Source organism: Capra hircus, chromosome 1 (genome assembly GCF_001704415.2).
Source record: "Capra hircus breed San Clemente chromosome 1, ASM170441v1, whole genome shotgun sequence".
Lineage (NCBI taxonomy): Eukaryota > Metazoa > Chordata > Mammalia > Artiodactyla > Bovidae > Capra > Capra hircus.
Genome location: NC_030808.1, coordinates 110420324 through 110439645, shown reverse-complemented (window position 1 = coordinate 110439645; position 19322 = coordinate 110420324).

The following is a 19322-nucleotide window of genomic DNA, read 5'->3' as shown; positions in this document are numbered from 1 at the left end:
CTTTCTCCTCCCTCCCTTCCAAGGTGTGGTTGGACCTGATGCATGGAGGTTAGGTGAATTCCCTGGGAAGATTTAGAGATATAGAGTCCAGGAAATCACTACAGCTCTTGTGTTCCCAGCACAGAAGTGACAGTAGGAATGTATAATGCAGCTGTCTTTTCCAAGGGGAACAAAAGGCCAGGTGACCCTGAAGGAAAGAATATTTTAGCTCAAATATTTTTTAAAAAGCTTGCTAAAGCTCAGAGCCATTCGTCTAAGCTTCCTTCCCTGCCATATTCAGATCACATTTATTATTACTTTTTTTTTTTTTTTTTTACAGCAGTGCAACAGCAAGGCAGAAACTATCATTCTACCCAACAAATTCAGGTCAAATTTTTTGGTTGTCTGTCTTGTTGCTGCACTTTCAGAAATCTGTTCAGTAAATATAGCAGGACAGTGGCATGACTGGCCTTTTCCCCAGTTTGAGTCAGCCCTAGGCATAGCTGCTTGTAAGGAATAGGATCTTTTTTTAACCCTTCACATGGTGCCAGGGCAAATTCCTCAGTGTATTCACAAGTCAGGGGATAGTATCCCTGGTGTGGAAATGTCTGGCAGGCTGGAATTTCTGGGTGGCTTTTCCGACTGTAGGGATTCAAGTAAACCATTGTCATTCTTCCATCTCTAGCAAGAGAAAGGAAAATCCCAGCCATTAGAGAATTAGTTCTGGCTCAAGAACATGGGTTTTCTTTCCTGGAAATAGGATCTGGCTCAGTGAGATGCCCTCAGACTTGGTGTTTTGTGTTGCCAAGATGCCTGCTTCTGGCAAGCTACAGGGGAAAGAGGCTGCTTGAGAGAGAGAGTCTTGATGCCCCTCAGAATGACACAAAACCTCCATTATTTAATAGTTATTCAGTACAAAAGAAATTTTATCCCAAGAGTAAGGCTTAGACAATCTGACAAATAGAAGTATTTTAAGAATTATAAACAGAAATCAGATCACATTAAATAGTTCATGTCTAAGCATAATACACGTTAAATTGCCTTATGGGCCGAATAGGGAAACAAAGAAGCTGGTTGTGGATTTGCAGTGTTGTAAGTGCATCTGTGACTAGCAGCACAGGGACTGGGTAAGCCAATTTCCTGTGCCCTCTGGCACAAACACCTCAGCACCTGGACACTCCTAAGACTCCTCTGTTAATGACCCTGTGTGATGGAAGCTGCTGGGTTCAGTAGTGAAGTTGCCCCAGATGCAGGGCCAGACCGTGATGTGACATAGAACTCAGTCTCTTCCAGACCCTTGCAATAATCACTTTGTATCCAGAAATTTTCCTAAGAGTTGTTGCTCATGAAATTATTACCCATTGTAGTGTTCTCCTAGAGAAGGCAATGGCAACCCACTCCAGTATTCTCGCCTGGAAAATCCCGTGGACAGAGGAGCCTGGTAGGCTGCAGTCCATGGGGTCACACAGAGTCGGACACGACTGAAGCGACTTAGCAGCGGCAGCAGCAGGTGTTCTCCAAGTGTGGTCTGTGGCCACATGGGGAGTCCAAAGCCGGCTCAGGTGGCCCATGAGGTCAAAACTAGTTTCAGGATAATACTAAGATGCCATTTACCTTTTTCACTGTGTTGACATTTGCATGGATGATACACAAGTCAAGGTGGTGAAAACCTCTGGTGCCTTAGCTCAAGTCCAGGCAGTGGTACCAAACAATACTATTAGTTATTGCATTCACTGTCACACACTCAAAGTACCAAAAAAGCCCCATCTCTTTCATTGAAGAACGTCTTTGACAGGACTTCCCTAGTGGCCCGGTGGTTAAGGATCCACCTGCCAATGCCAGGGACACGGTTTTTTGACCTTTGGTCCAGGAAGTTCCAAATGCCACAGAGCAACTAAGCCTGCGTGCTGCAACTATTGAGCCCGCATGCTGCAGAGCCTATGCTCCACAGAGAACCCACTGCAGAGAGAAGCCTGAGCACTGAACTAGAGAGGAGGCCCCACTCAACATAACAAGAGAAAGCTCATGCATAACAATGGAGACCCAGCACAGACAAAACCATAATAAATAAATAAAATTTAGAAAAAGAATGTCTTTGACAAAGCCATTAACATTATTTGTTATATTAAATCTAGACCTTTAACCATATATTTTTTTAATATTTTATGTGAAGAAATGGAAAATAAGCATAAAGAACATCTGCTACAAACTGAAGTACAATGTTTGTCTCAAGGAAAGGCACTTGTGTAATTGAGTTACAAGCTAAACTAGCTGTCTTTGTCAAGAACCATTAATTTTACTTGAAAGAAAAACAGAAATAAATTACAGTTATTCAAACTTGGGCATTTAGCATTTTTTTTTTTCAAAAATAAACAAGCAAGCCTGTTACTTTCAAGAAAATAACTGACAGTATTTTGTTGCCAGTGGTAAAATCGAGCCTTCAAAAAAAAATTAGAATTTTTGAAAACTTGTATCAGCCAATGAATATCTTACATTTTGAATATCTGCATAACTCAGCGAATCAACATTTTCCAAGTGACCAATGCCTGGTATTACAAAATTAGGCATGGGTAAAAGATCACTGCAAACTACAAAGTGGATCACTGGATTTTAATGCAACAGAGATGAGAAAATCACTCTTTCATTTTTAAGTTCCACATTGCAACTAACCTTTAAGAAACTACCACTTGTACAGTTCTGGTGTAGTATCAAAGGGTATACAATTATCTGAAAGAGCTCATAAAATACTCCTCTCTTTTCCAATGACACATCTGTGCAAAGTCAGATTTTCTCTGTATACTTTAACTAAAACAATACAGACTAAATGTGGAAGTAGATAGAATCCAGCTGTCTGCTCTTAAGCCAGGTTTAAAGAGATTTGCAAAAGTGTAAAACAATGTCACTCTTCTCATTACCTCATTTTGTTTTGGAAAATATAATTATTTCTCAAAAAAACTGTATTACTGAAGTGAATATTGGATGAGTTAATTAATACTATTCTTGAATGAATTAAATAAATACTTTAAAAATTTCCATTTCGATTTTCAGTGTGTTAAGTATCAGTAGTTAAAAACTAAATAAGTGAAAAATCTTCATGATTATAAATCATTTTTAAGAATGTAAAAGGGTCTTAAGTTTAAAAAATTGAGAACTGTTGATCTTCTTAAACCTCATGCAATAAAGCTACTCAAACTAGGAAGCATGGGAGAGTGGACAAAACATGTGCTCTGGACTTAGACCTAGGTTAAGATTCTGTCTTTACCATTTGATAGCTATTTGATCTAATGAATCATTTTACTGCTCTAAGTTTCAGTTTCCTCATCTATAAGATGGGAGTAATAGATTGCTTGAGGGTTGGGGATAACACTTTAAGGTACTAAACATAATGCTTCACAATAAATCAAATATTTATTGATTGAATTAACTTAGTAAGATATTCAGTATATCAATGACTGCTTTGGGTTGCAAGGATTGGAAATGGTTTAAACGGTTAAAAATACAAGCAAACAAACAAAAAACACCAACAAAAAAATTTACCTTCCATAAAAGAAGTCCAGAGACAGCAAGGCACAACAATGCCATAGACTCATGTTCTTCCTATCTCTTTGCTCCAACTCCTCAGCATTGACCTTCCTCCTTAGGCAGGTGGCAAGGCGGTAGCAGCAGTTCAAGGGATCACATGCAGGAAAGAGAAGAATTTCCTGAAGAAGAGAGATTTTTTTCTCCCATATGTGCCTTTCTTTTAGGAAAGAGAAAACTTTCTGTATTGCCCTTAGCTTACTTATCCTCATATTCATTCCTGAATCTGGTCTCACGTCTATTCCTGAACTGATCCCTGGCCAGATGGATAGGCCATGCCTTTGACCAATCAGGTCCACTTATTGGGCTGGAGGTGGGATCAAGCTTCCTGAGGCACTGGCTTGACAGGTGAAGGCCTGATAACTGAACAAAATCAGGGCTTTGCAAGGAAGGGAAAGGGAGAGCAGAAGCAACTAGTAGGCAATCAGGGCTTTCCAGGTGACTCAGTGTTAAAGAATCCACCTGCCAGTGCAGAAGGGACAGGGTTGAATTGTTGGGTCAGGAAGATTCCCTGGAGAAGGAAATGGCAACCCACTCCAGTATTCTTGCCTGGGAAATCCCACGTACAGAGGAGCCTGGCAGGCTATAGATCATGGGCTCAAGAAAGAGTCGGACACGACTTAGCGACTAAACAACAGCAGCAGTAGGCAATTACACAGGGTTCACTACATCCAGTAAATAAAATTCTAAGATGGTGGGTCCCAGTACTGGTTGGCAGACTGGCTACATAGAAGCCACCTGGGAACTTGTTAAAAAATATAGCTCAAACTGTGCTGTACATATGAATTACCCTGAGATCTCATTAAAATGCAAATTTTACATTTATAACAAGTGCTCAGATAATATAGCCAAGCTCTAGTGTATGAACCCTACTTTGATTATCAAAGATTACAGGCTGCCACCTCCAAATTACTAACTTGGTCTCACAGGGGACTGTGGTCAGAGAATTGGGATCAAAGTGATGGAACATCAACAATATCAAGATTAGCATTCATTCACTCATTCTTTCATTCAATAAACATTCATAGAAACCCCTACCCTGCCATATCTGGTGCTCATTGCTGAAAGCAGAGTCCACATTCCAGCTGGGGAGAGAGAACAGGCAGATCGATAAGCAGATGTTGTTAATATAATGTGAGAAAAGCTATGAACTGTGATTGAGGGGCAAGAAGTGACTCACTGGTGAAGATGAGGTGACAGGTAGGGAAGGCTGCACAGAGGACTTTTACCTGGCCTTTCTTTGGTGACCAGAGTGAGACAATGTGGATGCATAAAAGCATGAAAATATAAATGAACAAAGTACATTCAGGCATAGTGAGAAGGTCTCTTTGTGTCTCATGTACAGGCTGAGATGGGGGTGGAGAAAGATAAGGTCAAAAAGCCTGGCTGGGGCTAGATGATGGAGCGGCCTTAAATGCTGTCTTAAATCACTCTATAGCTATTCTCAAGTTTGCTTCCTAGAGTCACTTGGAGAGCTTTAAAAAAATCATGATGCCCCTGGCCACATCTGAGGTCAGTTACAATAAACCATACTTTTGGGGAGGGCGTAGGATGGTGATAAGGAGGCAGCATCAGTACATTTTAGAGCAGGTGGGGCAATGTGCAGCCAAATTGAGAACCACAGCTCAGCACCCAGCGCCTGCTCAACCTGTTTGCATAGAACATGCATTTCAGTGTGGTTACAGCCCATCCTTCCTAAATGCACTTTTCATTTCAATTTGATATTCAAAATCAGAATTATTAAAAGGCTTTTATGCCGCAGAGGCCATGTGATGGGCACTGGAATGGCGCTCCCCCTGCACATGGGCCTGTGGGGTGCGGGCAGATGAAGCCTGCTCTTTGTTCTCCTGCCTGCATCTGTGAAAGCTGATCTCTGCGTAGCCACAGCCAGGCAGAGGGCACCCCTTTCTCTCACTAGCCTAGACCACAGGGATCTTTGACTGGAGTCCGCAGAGTGTTTGCCGAATGAGAACACCTCCCCTGTTCCCTTGTTTGAACTGAATACCTACTCGGGAATTGGGGCATATTTTCACTTGATGAGATGAAAAGATGAACTCTCCACACTGTGACAGAAGAATCTTTTTGTAGGCGTTTCACAATATGAATTTGGAACGCCTGCTCTTGGTTTTGATTTCTGTATTCAGCTACTAAAATGTTTTTCTTAATAAAAGTTGTCCCTTCTTGTTTCTCACCATTCAAGTCCCTGAAGTAACCTTGAAAGTGTCCAAATGTTGCCCTGGAACTTTTGCAGTGGTTGTCCCCTCAAGTTGCAGAATTTCTGGAGTGTTTTGAATTTAACAAAAAAATACTTAAAACTGTTCCATGTATAAAACATAAACACAATTCAAAAACAGCACTCCAAACTTGTTTACCATCCAGCCCAGGCCCCTAGTTTTTAGCCAATAAAATATTCAGGCGTTCTTAATGGAATAGAACAAGTTCTTCCTGTGGGAGACAATGGAGACTGGGGACTGATGTATGCAAATACCACGGCCCAGCAGGTTCCTGGGAATGCAGGCCTGGCTTTGGGCTGACTCTGGTTTGGCCTTAATGACTATTTTGACTGTGTCCTCTTTTACAATTCCCCACCCAGCACATGCGAGGTAAAGTGCTGCTCTATTTTCTGAATTAAACTGGTGTCCAACAAGCCTTCTGGGGTCCTTTCTGCTTTCCGTCCCCAGATGAGGGAGAGATGCCATCCCACCTCCCCGGCGATCCACAGGCCTTTGCTGCATACTTTTTAAATAATTCACTCAGCTTCTTCTCTCTATGATAGCCCAGGCTTCCCCACAACCAAAGGATGTGTAATCACCTTGAAAAGAAAAATAAAACAAACATTCATCTGCAGCTCTGACTCAAAAGAACTGGATTCTATGGAAATTACAGGCTTTCACTCTGGCTGTGCAGATGTGACCAGGAATCCACGCTATAGCTAATGCGGGAGGGGAGCTGGACTCCATGTGCACGGAGTGCCAGTGTGTGGGTGGCCTGGGCCAGTGGGCGCAGCCAGCCCCTCCTAGATAGGATTGGGCTGGGTTGAGTCCCTGAGCTGGAAGCCCTGCTGATGCCTGACCACTTTCAGGGAGAATATGTAATTAGTAAACAAAGCCTCAACAGCCCCCACCCCGAGCCTGCATTTCCACAGCCTCAGTCTTGCTTGGCCTCCCATTCCTGCGGCTGCGGCTGCTCCGACCCAGCGCCTGGCTCTCCCAAGGCCCCGCTCGGATACAAACAAGCTGGCCTTTGATGACAGGAAGGGAGTGGAGTTTTAATCTTGGTTCAGGGAGACGTTACCTCCCTCTTTGTGGATCAGCGATTGCTTTCAAAATACCGGGAATCATTATTTTACCTTACAGGAAGGGTTATTCTGTGCCATGATTAATTTAGCTGAGGCTCTTAGAAAACAGTAAAAGCTGAGTAGCCTTATTAGTCCCCATTTTAAAAAGCACTTTAACATCCCCGGGCAACAGGTCTGATGAGAAGTGCTACTTATCGTGACCCTCTGTACATTCCTTCTTCTGAGCTGATTCTCACAGGGCTTTTTAGTCGCTCTGATGAAAATGCACTGGTTCCAAATGAATCAAATAGGAATTAAGCAGAAATGTAATTTTTATCTTTAAAGAAGATCAATTCCAGTTTCTAATGAAGGAAAGAGAAGAAATCATTTCATGCTAACCAGAAGGGAGACACATCCTGCATTTTGGAGAGAGGTGAAACAAGGGTTTGGGTTTAAAGTTTAATTAGAAAATGTTTGCCTAAAAGAACAGCTCAACTGAAACTTGCTCACACTCTGGGGCCCCAGAGCTGCTCTCATCTCTTCTCCCAGTCCCTTCCCCTTCCCTTCTTCATTCTCTCTCCTTCTCTCTCACCCAGTGAAGAATAGCATGGAGGAAAGGATGTCTTCATAAGACACATGAAGACATCTTCAGTGGTACAGAAAAGGCAGGGATTACAAATGCAGGGGATGAATTGGTAGAGAGAGGGACCTCGCCCCAGCTCTGGGAAATTCCACATATCTTCCCCAAGGGAGCAGCCCCTTTGCCTACAAACGCATACCACCAGCAGCCAGGGTGTCAGCAAGAGCCCTGGGAGCTGAGGGGTTTCCTGGAAACCAGTCCCAAGCTGTACCTCTGTCACCAAGGATGTACCAGGATGTGCCAAACTCTCATCCCATTTGACAGTTTTTTAACTTGTCCTTTACATGTGCTTTTAATTTTTATTTAATAAAGGAACAGATGCTTTATAATTAAAGACCACTTGGCGATTAAAATCAGTTTTACTGATGGCTAACAAACACAAGGAAAAGCTGATACAAATCTTTATGAGCTGCTTTTTGACAATCCCTCCTCTCTCAACCTTGTTTTCTCTGAAACGGCATGTCTCTCACTTTCCTCCAACTTTGTTTTGGCCTAGTAATTCTATCCTGTCACACAACGGCTCATCCTCTGTCCTCCTGGTTTTGATTACCAACTGTTGTTTATTTTAAATGTAGTTACTGGCTAATTAAATAGAAATTAACTACATTTAGAGACAGGGTTCTCAACTATTGGGTTATTGCCTCTAACTTTGGCAAATATTCCTCCTTCAGGTAGTTCTGATAGCAGAAATTCCAGAGGCAAAGTCTTTGTATAGGCCCCTTAGGGCAACTACCTGCTACACCCAGAGTTTCATGAAGCCAGGTGGCATGCTATCTTCATCCATCAGGACCTAGAGCAAGCTGGGCTGTAACTGGAGCTGCTTCCTGTTGTGATTTAGTTAAACCATTTCTGATTCAAGACAGACTCTCCTATCAGAAGGTCAGGTTTATTTCACTGAAGAAGGGGGGTGGGGGAACCATCTTCTGCTTTTCTTCATTTTGGGGACAGCTGGAATGCATCTTCCTTTCCACCCAAACACTGAACTCTACTTGGTTGGGTGAAGGAGAGGCTGGCTCCCTTCCTGGTTTGGGTGGAACACATGGATTAAATCAGTCAAACGCAGAGAACAGCTGAGCTGGAGGCTTCCTACTCTCAGGTCAAGCCCCTTGTACTAACCACCTAGATAATCTGATATGGGTATCATTTATTCTAAAATGAGAATAAGAAACACATCAATGACAGAATTCAATAGTCCAAGCCTTTTTCAGTCTCAATCTGTGCTTCTGTAGATTGTACAGATATGTATAAGTTATACATAGTTGTGTCTCCACATCATCATTGCCTTCTCATCAGGATATGTATTCTCCTGTCTTTGCCTATTGTTAAGCTACCTATCTTTCAAGATTCAACTCAGGCCCATCTCCTCTTTTATGAAGATATTCCCTGAGATACTGAGTCAAGTCCCAGCTCCATTACTTAACAGTCTTATTTTCCTAATAAGGAAAATGGGGCATTATGGTTAAAATCAAAAGGTTAATAAGTGTGAAGGATATTAAGTTCTTCACACATGTGAGGCACCACTATAATTTCATTATGACTCATTATTATTATTGAATTCTAGAATGCTATTTTGGGCATTCATTTTATGGTACCTTACATCACTACTTAATTGTTCCTGATATGCCTGCTTGTTCTCTCTCTAGGTTGTAAATGAATAGAAAGTAAATAATCAAAGATAGATTTATCTACAAGGGTGACACAACCTTATTTATAATAGCAAAAAAATGGAAAATTGCCTAAAAGTACAATATAAAGGACTGGGGTTGGTTTTAAAAAGTGGATTATATATTCATTTAATGGAATCTAGTTTGGCTATTAAAATGGAAGGAAAGAATGAAAAGAGCTAAAAGGAGCACCACTCTTAAAATGAGAGCATTAACTTCAAAATCATAACTTTTCTATGTTAACTTATAAAAGAGTTGAAGTTGCAAAGCAAACAACAGATCTAAAACCTAAGGAAGGGACAAGGTCTGTAGAGAGAAAGGGAATGCAAAGTATTCACTTGGGGTAGATGTCATCAGATACCAGTGTATGTGTTAAGTCACTCAGACATGTCTGACTCTTTGCGATCCCATGGACTGTAACCTCCCAGGCTCCTCTGTCCATGGAATTCTCCAGGCAAGAATACTGGAGTGGGTTGCCATTCCCTTCTCCAGGGGATCTTCCTGACCCAGAGATCCAACATGGGCCTCCTGCGTTGCAGGTAGATTCTTTACCATCTGTACCACCAGGGAAGTCAATGATGAGTATTTCTCAATAAATTTATGACTGAAATGCATGATTACAATGTGTAATTTAAAACCAACTTGGTGACAGCACTTGAAATTCCTAGAGAATTTTGCAAACATGAGGCTATCTGCAGAGCTCAACTCTTCTTAGAGCCTATCATTGTGAGTCAGTCACCATATACAGTAAGAACACCAGGGTCTCCCTATCACTAGGGCTTTCCTAGTGGCTCACTCAGATACCAGTGAAAGTGAAAGCCACTCATTCGTGTCCAGCTCTTTGTGACCCCATGGACTATACAGTCCATGGAATTCTACAGGCCAGAATACTGGAATGGGTAGCCTTTCCCTTCTCCAGGGGATCTTCCCAACCGAGGGATCAAACCCAGGTCTCCCGCAATGCAGGCGGATTCTTTCCCAACTAAGCTATCTGGGAAGCCCTCAAATACCAGTAAATGAGTTTAAATGAAATAGCTGATAAGTTGGTGACGACAGAATAGAGGCTGACAGTTCAGTTCAGTTTAGTTGCTCAGTCGTGTCCGACTCTTTGCGACCCCATGAACTGCAGCACACCAGGCTGTCCTGTCCATCACCAACTCCCGGAGTCTACCCAAACCCTTGTCATTGAGTCAGTGATGCCATCCAACCATCTCATCCTCTTTCGTCCCCTTCTCCTCCTGCCCTCATTCTTTCCCAACATCAGGGTCTTTTCAAATGAGTCAGCTCTTCGCATCAGGTGGCCAAAGTATTGGAGTTTCAGCTTCAGCATCAGTCCTTCCAATGAACACCCAGGACTGATCTCCTTTAGGATGGAGTGGTTGGATCTCCTTGCAGTCCAAGGGACTCTGAAGAGTCTTCTCCAACACCACAGTTCAAAAGCATCAGTTCTTCTGCGCTCAGCTTTCTTTACAGTCCAGCTCACATCCATACATGACCACTGGAAAAACCATAGCCTTGACTAGACAGACCTTTGTTGACAGGCTGACAGGCAAGTGTGAAACCAAGGGCCACAGAATTTGGGGAAATTTATACTTCTTTCAGGCTCTTTCTCCACAACCCCTACAATTGCTCACAGAAAAGACTGGAAAGAACCCTAAGTTGGATCTATCATGTTGTAGAGCTAGGAGAGTTGTAGAGTCATTTTGTGGGAGGGGCAAGAAATACTGGTTGAATCTATCTCTCCTACTTCCTATAGAGGAAAAAAAAAAAAAACCCTTAATCTTTAGAAGGAAAGTGCATCAAGCACTGCTACCCTTAAGGCATTGGAGAAAACTCACTGCAAATGGGTGAAAGGAGCAGAAGCAAAAAATAAGGGAGGGATATGGCTCAGACAGTAAAGAATCTGCCTGCAATGTGGGAGACCAGGGTTTGATCTCTGGGTTGGGAAGATCCCCTGGAGGAGGGCATGGCAACCCACTCCAGTATTCTTGCCTGGAGAACTTCATGGACAGAGGAGCCTGGCGGGCTACCATCCGCGGGGTTGCAAAGAGTTGGAAACGACTGAGTGACTAACACACACACATAATAGAGCTTCCCTGGTAGCTCAACTGGTAAAGAATCTGCACTCAATGCAGGAGATATCAGTTTGATTCCTGGGTCGGGAAGATCCCCCTGGAGAAGGGATAGGCTATCAACTCCAGTATTGGGCTTCCCTGGTGGCTCAGACAGTAAAGAATCTGCCTGCAATGCAGGAAACCTGGATTTGATCCCTAGGTTAGGAAGATTCCTTGGAGGATGGGCATACTAACCACTCCAGTATTCTTGTCTGGAGGATCCCATGGACAGAGGAGCCTGGTGGGCTACAGTCCATGGGGTTTCAAAGAGTTGGACATGACTGAGCAACAAAGCACAGCACAGTACAGGATTACACACAGAGCCTACAAACACAGCCAGGATAGGGTAAGAGAAATGAAATGCCATATCTCATATGATGCATGCCTAAGACTGAGGCTTATTCAGGACACAGAGGATAGATTCCTGCACCATACCTCCCCACCACAAGCTAGCAACAACAAGTTACTTAAATAACAACAGGAGAATACTATTGAGAGAGAAATGGAAGAAAAATAAGAGTAGACCAAGAAACTCTTGCTGAGAAACAATGCAAAGAGAACAGCTAAAATTCAGAATCAAACAGACATTGTTCTGGTAAATTCACTTCCAACCTAAGCACAAGGTAGGTCTATGAAAAATTTGAAGGCTGTGATATACTGAAGAAAAGCACAGCAATCCAAACCTAGAAAGCTTCAAGTCATCTCATCAAAGGTCTAACAGAAGGAAAGGTACTTTCATATTAAGGCTTATAAACTACTTTTTCCAGTCTCTACTAAGCTATACAAGATGATTAGCTTCAACAGAAAATTAAAAGGCATATGAAAAGGCAAGAAAAATAGACTCCAAAGAAACTAAGCAAACACTGGAACCAGAAACAATTATGACACAGATGTTAGGACTATCTGACAGGGAATTTTAAATATGTTAATAGCCCTAATGAAAAAGGTGGACAACATGCAAGATCAGATGGTTAATATAAGCAGTGAGAAAGAAAGTATGAGGAAGAATCAAATTACATCAAAATGCTGGAAATGAAAAACACAATAATAGAGCTAAAAAATGCCTTAGACAGTTTCACTAATAGACAGAGACAGATGGGGCATGAATCAGTAAACTTGAAGATAGGTCAATATAAATTACCAAGAATGAAACACAAATAGAAAAAAGAGTGGGATGAAAGATAAAGCATAATACCCAAGAGTTATAGGACAATATTAAATATTCTAATATATGCATAATTAGAATCCTAGGAATAGAAGAGAGGGGGACACAAGATACATTTGAAGAAATAATGACCAAGATTTATTTAAATTTTATGTTAAACCACAGATCTAAGAAGCTCAGAGGGCATAAAAGTAGGATGATACAACACACATACATACCTAGGTATATCATAAGATTCAAACTGCTGAAAACCATTGACAAAGAAAAAACATTAAAGGAAGCCACAGAAAAAGAAACATACAGAGGAACAAAGAAGAGCTGCAACAGAATTCTTCTCAGAAATAATGCAAGCCAGAAGACAGTGAAGTGACATTTTTAAAGTACTAAAAGAAAAAAAAAAGAAAGAAAACCCCTGTCAACCCAGAATCCTCTATCCAGCAAAAATACCTTTCACAAAAGAAAAATACTTTTTCTGGCTTACAAAACTGAAGAAATTTATTACTAGGAAACTCGTGTTATAAGAAATGTTAAAGGAAGCTCTTCATGCAGAAAGAATATTAGACTGAAGCTTGGATCAACACAGAGAAATGAAGATCGTGGAAATGGGATAAATAAAGGAAGTAAAATAAAATTCATTTCTTTTCTTACCTTTGATTGCTCTAAAAGATAACTATTCAGTGTTGGAAGCAATGATAGTAGCAATGTGTTCTGTGTTCACAGTGCATGTAAAAGTGAAAGGTATGAAAATAATAACACAAAGGATAGAAGGGAGGAATTGAGACGGTATTGCTGCTAGCTCCATAAAAGAGTATAATATTTGGAGGCAGACCAGATTAATTAAAGATGTATAGTGAAACCACTTGAGAGACTACTAAGAACAATTTTTTTAAAGAGGAAAGAGTAATAAATAACAGGGGAGATGAAACAGAATAATTAAACATTCTCAATTAACACAAGAGAAAGCAGGAAAAGAAAAAGTGCAGAGGGAACAAGTGAACTCACATTAAAGACAGATTGGTTAAAAGTAAAAGGATAAATGAAGGAAAATATGTCATGCAAGCACTAATCAAAAAAAAAAAAAAAAGCTGGAGCAGCTGTTATCAAAGAAAACCAAAACGAGATAACATCAGGGAGAAAGAGGTATATACTACATAATGATAAAAGATTTAGTTTTCCAAAAAAATGTAACCAATCAACTTGTGAATGCACCTAATAGCACAACTTCATAGACATGAAGCAAAAGAGATGGACCTGAAAGTAGAAATGTACAATTGCCTCTTAGTAATCAATGGAAGATTACTTGGCTCAAACTGGGGTCTCCTACATTGCTGGTGGATTCTTTACCAGCTGAGCTACCAGGGATGCTCTCAATCAATAGAAGATTACTTGGCTGCTTCCCAGGTGGTGCTACTGGTAAAGAACTGACCTGTCAATGCAGGTGACATAAGAGACACAGGTTCAGTCCCTGGGTTCAGGAAGATCCCCTGGAAATGGCAACCCACTCTAGTATTCTTGCCTGGAAAATCCCATGGACAGAGAAGACTTGTGGGCTACAGTCCATATAGTCACAAAGAGTCAAATATGACTTAAGCAACTCAGCACAGCACAGCACAATCAATAGAGGCAAATAGTTAATTAACATGGAAATAGAAGTCCTAAAGGACACTATTAACAACCAGACCAAATTGGCATGTATAGAACACTCTGCCCAACAACAGCAGAATACACTTTCTTTTCAACTACACATGGAACATTCACCAATATGTACCATATTCTGTGAAATAAAACAACCTTTAAAATATGGACACCATTCAAAGTATATTCTCAGACCATAATGGAATTAAACTACAAATCAATATCATAAAGTACTCAAATACTGGAACTGAGTCTTCTTCTAATAATCTATGGAACAAAGAGAAAACCTCAAGAGAAGTTAAAAAAGAGTTTTGACTGAAAGAAAATAAAAATACAGCATATCAAAATGTGTGCACTGCAGCTGAAGTAGTATTAGAGAGAAATTTAGGCATTAAGTACTTTTAGAAGAGAAAAAGGGTCTCACAACAATCTAAGCTCCTGCCTTTATAACCTAGAAAAACAAGAGCAAGATACACTTAAGTTACACATAAACTAGGGAAAGAAAATAATAAAAATTAAAACAAATCAATGAAGTTAAAAACAGAAAACAATAAAGAAACATTGATGAACCCCAAAGCTGATTCTTCTGATAAACCTCTGGCCAGACTGACCAAGAAAAAAGAGAAAAATATATAAATTACCAATATCAGGTACAAAAGAAGGGATATCATTACAGACCCTACAAACATTAACAAGATTTTAAGGGTATATTATGAACAACTCTATGCCCAGAAATTTGACAACTTAAATGTAATGGAATCCAGGAAAGACACAAGTTACTAAAGCTCACTCAAGAAGAAACTGGATAAACCAGCAGTCCTAGATCTGTTAAAGAAATCAATTTGTACTTTAAAAATCTTTAAAAAAGAAATCTCCAGGCCCAAATGGTTTCATTGTTGAATTCTATCAAACATTTAAGAAAGAAATAACATAAATTCAACAAGACCTTTTTCAGAAAATAGAAATGACACCAGCATTGCCCTAATATCAAGACAAACAAAAACATCACGAGAGAAGAAAACTACAGAATGATATCCCTCATGAACATGGATGGAAAAAAATTCTTACCAAAATGTTAGCAAATTTAATGCAGAGAATATAAAAAAGATAATACATCATGACCATGCTCACAAGAATGTAAGACTGGCTTAACATTTGAAAATCAATGTAAGGCACTGTGTTAACAGACTAAAGAAGAAAATAGATGCAAAAACAGCATTTGACAAAATTCTACCTCCATTCATGATTAAAGCTCTCAGCAAACAAGTAAGAGAACTTCTAAAACCTAATAAAAGACATCTACAAAAAGCCTTTTGCTAACATCATACTAAATGGTATAAGACTCAATATTTTACCTCTAAGATAGAGAAGATACCCACTTTCACTACCTCTGTTGAACATCATACTGGAAAACCTAGCCATTACAATAAGACAAGACATGGAATTAAAAGGCATATCATCTCTATTCATAGCCTCCCACAACAAAGAATTATCCAACTCAAAATATCCATGTAGAAATTTCTAAAGAATCTACACAAAGGCGATTAGAATAAATAAGTGAGTTCCCTGGTGGCTCAGACAGTGAAGAATCTGCCTGCAATGTGAGAGACCTGGGTTTGATCCATGGATTGGGACAATCCCCTGAAGAAGGGCATGGCAACCCACACCAATATTCTTGTCTGGAGAATCCCCATGGACAGAGGAATCTGAAGGACTACAGTCCATGGGATCGCAGAGTCAGACATGACTGAGCAACTAAGCATAGCACAAAGTCTCATGATACAAAGTCAGTGCACACAAAACCATGGTATTTCTATATACTAGCACTAAATGATTGAAATTCAAAATTAAAATAAAAAATATCATTTTCAATTGCACCAAGAAGCTCCAACTTAGGTAAAATCCAAAACAAAACAAAAAAATTATGTGGGATCTGTATGATGCAAAGAACAAAATACTTGAGAAAAGTATATAAGAAGATCCAAACAAATGGAAAAATAGATCATGTTCTTGGAGTAGAAGATTTGGTATTATTAAGATGTTAAATCTCCCAAATTCCTCATATAGATTCAATGTAATTCCAACAAAACAATCCAGCAGGCTTGTATATAGGTATTAACATGGTGGTTTTAAAGTTTATATGAAAAGGCAGAGGAACTAGAATTGCCAACAAAGTTGGTGGTTTCACACTATGTAATTTAGTGTTACTGTGATGCTACAGTAATCAACATGGTGTGGTAATGGAGAAAGAATAGATATATAAATCAATGAAACAGAAGAGAGAGACCAGAAATAAAATAACATAAATATAGTCAACTATGTTTTGAGAGTCATGCAACTACAATTCATTAGAGAAGGTGGTCTCTTCATATGGTACTGGAACAACTAAATGTCCCCATATGAAAAGAGAAAAAAACCCTCAGCCTGTCTCTCACACCTCACAAAAAATTAATTTAAAATGGATCATAGACCTAAAATACAAAGCATAAAACCAAAAATCTTCGCAAAGAAAACACGGAAGAAAAAAACACATGAGGTACATGGCCTTGGATTAGGCCAGTGATTCTGAACAAAGTCATCTTTATGCCCAGGGGACATTTTGCAATGTCTAAAACATTTATGATCATCATGAGTAGGTGGCAGGGGTAAGAGGAGGGGCGGTTCTATAGGTATCTAATGGGTATATGCCAGGGGTACTGTTAAACATTCTAAAATGCACAGGGCAGCCCACCACAACAAAGAATTATCCAGTCTAAAATGTTAATAGTGCCACCACTGAGCAAACCTGAGTTAGGCAAAGAGTTTTTAGATATGATAACAAAGCCATGATCTGTGAAAGAAAACAATTAATAAACTGCCATCTATGGGGTCACACAGAGTCGGACATGACTGAAGCGACTTAGCAGCAGCAGCAGCAGCACTGTATTAAAATAAAAAAACAATTTATCTAGAAAAACTTTTGCTTTTTCATTAAGACAATGAAAAGGTAAGTCACAAACTAGGAGAAAATATTTTAACAGCACATCTAACAAAGGACTCCTGGTGGTGTTGGTTTCTAAATATCACCCTCTAATATAAGAGATCAGGGATCTCTTTTGATTGCAGGCACTGGAGTTGTTGATGATCCTGGAACACCTGCCATGTTTCAAAGTAAGTGGTATAAAAATGCACAGGAGCCAATATGAAAGAGCTCCCAATAATAAAGCTGAAACAATTTGAACAACAAAATTAAAAGCAATATACAATATTAGATTATAGCAAAAAGAATGTCTAGAATATATAAAGAATTCATAAATTGTGAAATCAGAAAACAACCCATTTTTTAAAACAGATGAAAGATCTGAACATATACTTTACCAATGAACATATTCAGATGAAAAATGAGCATAAGACAAATGATCAATATCATTAAGCATTATGGAAATATAAATTAAAACCACAATAAGATACTATAATATATCTATTTGACTATTTTAAATGTAAAAAACCTGGCAATATCAAGTGCTGATAAGGATGAAAAATGGTGAAAATGCAAAATGGTGCATCCACTTGTGAAATAGTTCAGCTGTTTCTTAAAAAGATAAACATATACCAACCATGTGACCCAGCAATCCCACTCTGAGGTGTGCATCCAAAAGTAAAGAAAATATGTTCGTACAAAAACCGATAAGTAAATATTCACAGCTGCTTTAAAACTGGAAACAACCTTGATGTTCCATAAAATTTAATACATCCATATAATAGAATTCTTTCAGCAATAAAATTGGTACGGATTTATAAAATAGCATGCATGAATCTTAGCTGCATTTTACAACGTGAAAGAAGCCAGACCCAGAATTGTTTGATTCTAGTCACACAGCACTCTGGAAAGGGCAAAATCATAAGGAGGAAAACCAATGAGTAATTGATGAATCATGGGTTGGGGGAAGGTTCTCTCTACAGGAACAGCAGGAGAAACTTTTGGATGATGGAATTGTGTATAAAATGATGGTTCATAATACTACTCTGTGCATTTGCCCAAACTGATAGAACTGTACACCACAAAAGTGAATTTTGTTACATAAATATATTTTTTTAAAAACCTATCAGGATGGGGGAGACAAGATAGGGTGCAGATTGTGATGAATGCATTTAACTTATTATAAATGAATCACACAAGCACACTGAAGGGAATAGTCCATGGAATTCTCCAGGCCAGAATACTGGAGTGGGTAGCCTTTCCCTTCTCCAGGGGATCTTCTCAACCCAGGGATCGAACCCAGGTCTCCCACATTGCAGGCAGATTCTTTACCAGCTGAGCCACCAAGGAAGCATATATTAAAAAAAAAAAAAAACCAAAAACTATCAGAATGTGGGAGGCAAGATAGGGTGAAGGTTGTGACAATTGCATTTAAGTTATTATAAATGGATCATACAAGCACACTGAAGGAGCCAACCTAAGTAACTTTAGATAAACTCTTTTGATTTTATGTAAGGCTAATATACACAAACACTGTGCTTCAGTTGTTTCTCACAGGGGGATGGACTAAGAATTCTGACACTACTTATTTAGGATAGTTGTATTAAACAAACAACTAAATATATTGTAGATAATCAGAGTCAGGTTTTTCACTATTGGAGAAAGAAGGAAGTTAACATCTAAGAAAACAGGGAAGGCTATAGTGACTCCTGTGGTGCTCAACTGGATTTAAAGGTATCAATATGCACTCATGTTTTAAATTTGAGAAAGTATAAATATATATTATAAATTGGTACCAAAATATAGATATGTGCTTATGCATGAGCTAGTGTGTACTTAAACACACAGATGTATTCCTGGTTCTATCTCCTGACAGGGATTAGAAACAGTGACACCTCGGTAGCAAAGAAAATATCTAGCTCCTGGTGGTGTTGGTTTCTAAATATCACCCTCCAATATAAGAGATCAGGGATCTCTTTTGATTGCAGGCACTGGAGTTGTTGATGATCCTGGAACACCTGCCATGTTTCAAAGTAAGTGGTATAAAAATGCACAGGAGCCGATATGAAAGAGCTCCCAATAATAAAGCTGAAACAATTTGAACAACAAAATTAAAAGCAATAGTACAATATTAGATTATAGCAAAAAGAACAAAATAAATGTTCATGAGTCCACAGGGATATAAATTAAATAAATATATGGGAGAGAAGGAACAGCTCTTCCTCAGAGAATAACACCAATAAATAAATGCAGACGGGTACATGAGGGAAATAGAAAATCACCATTAAAATACCACAGTAATCATTGCTG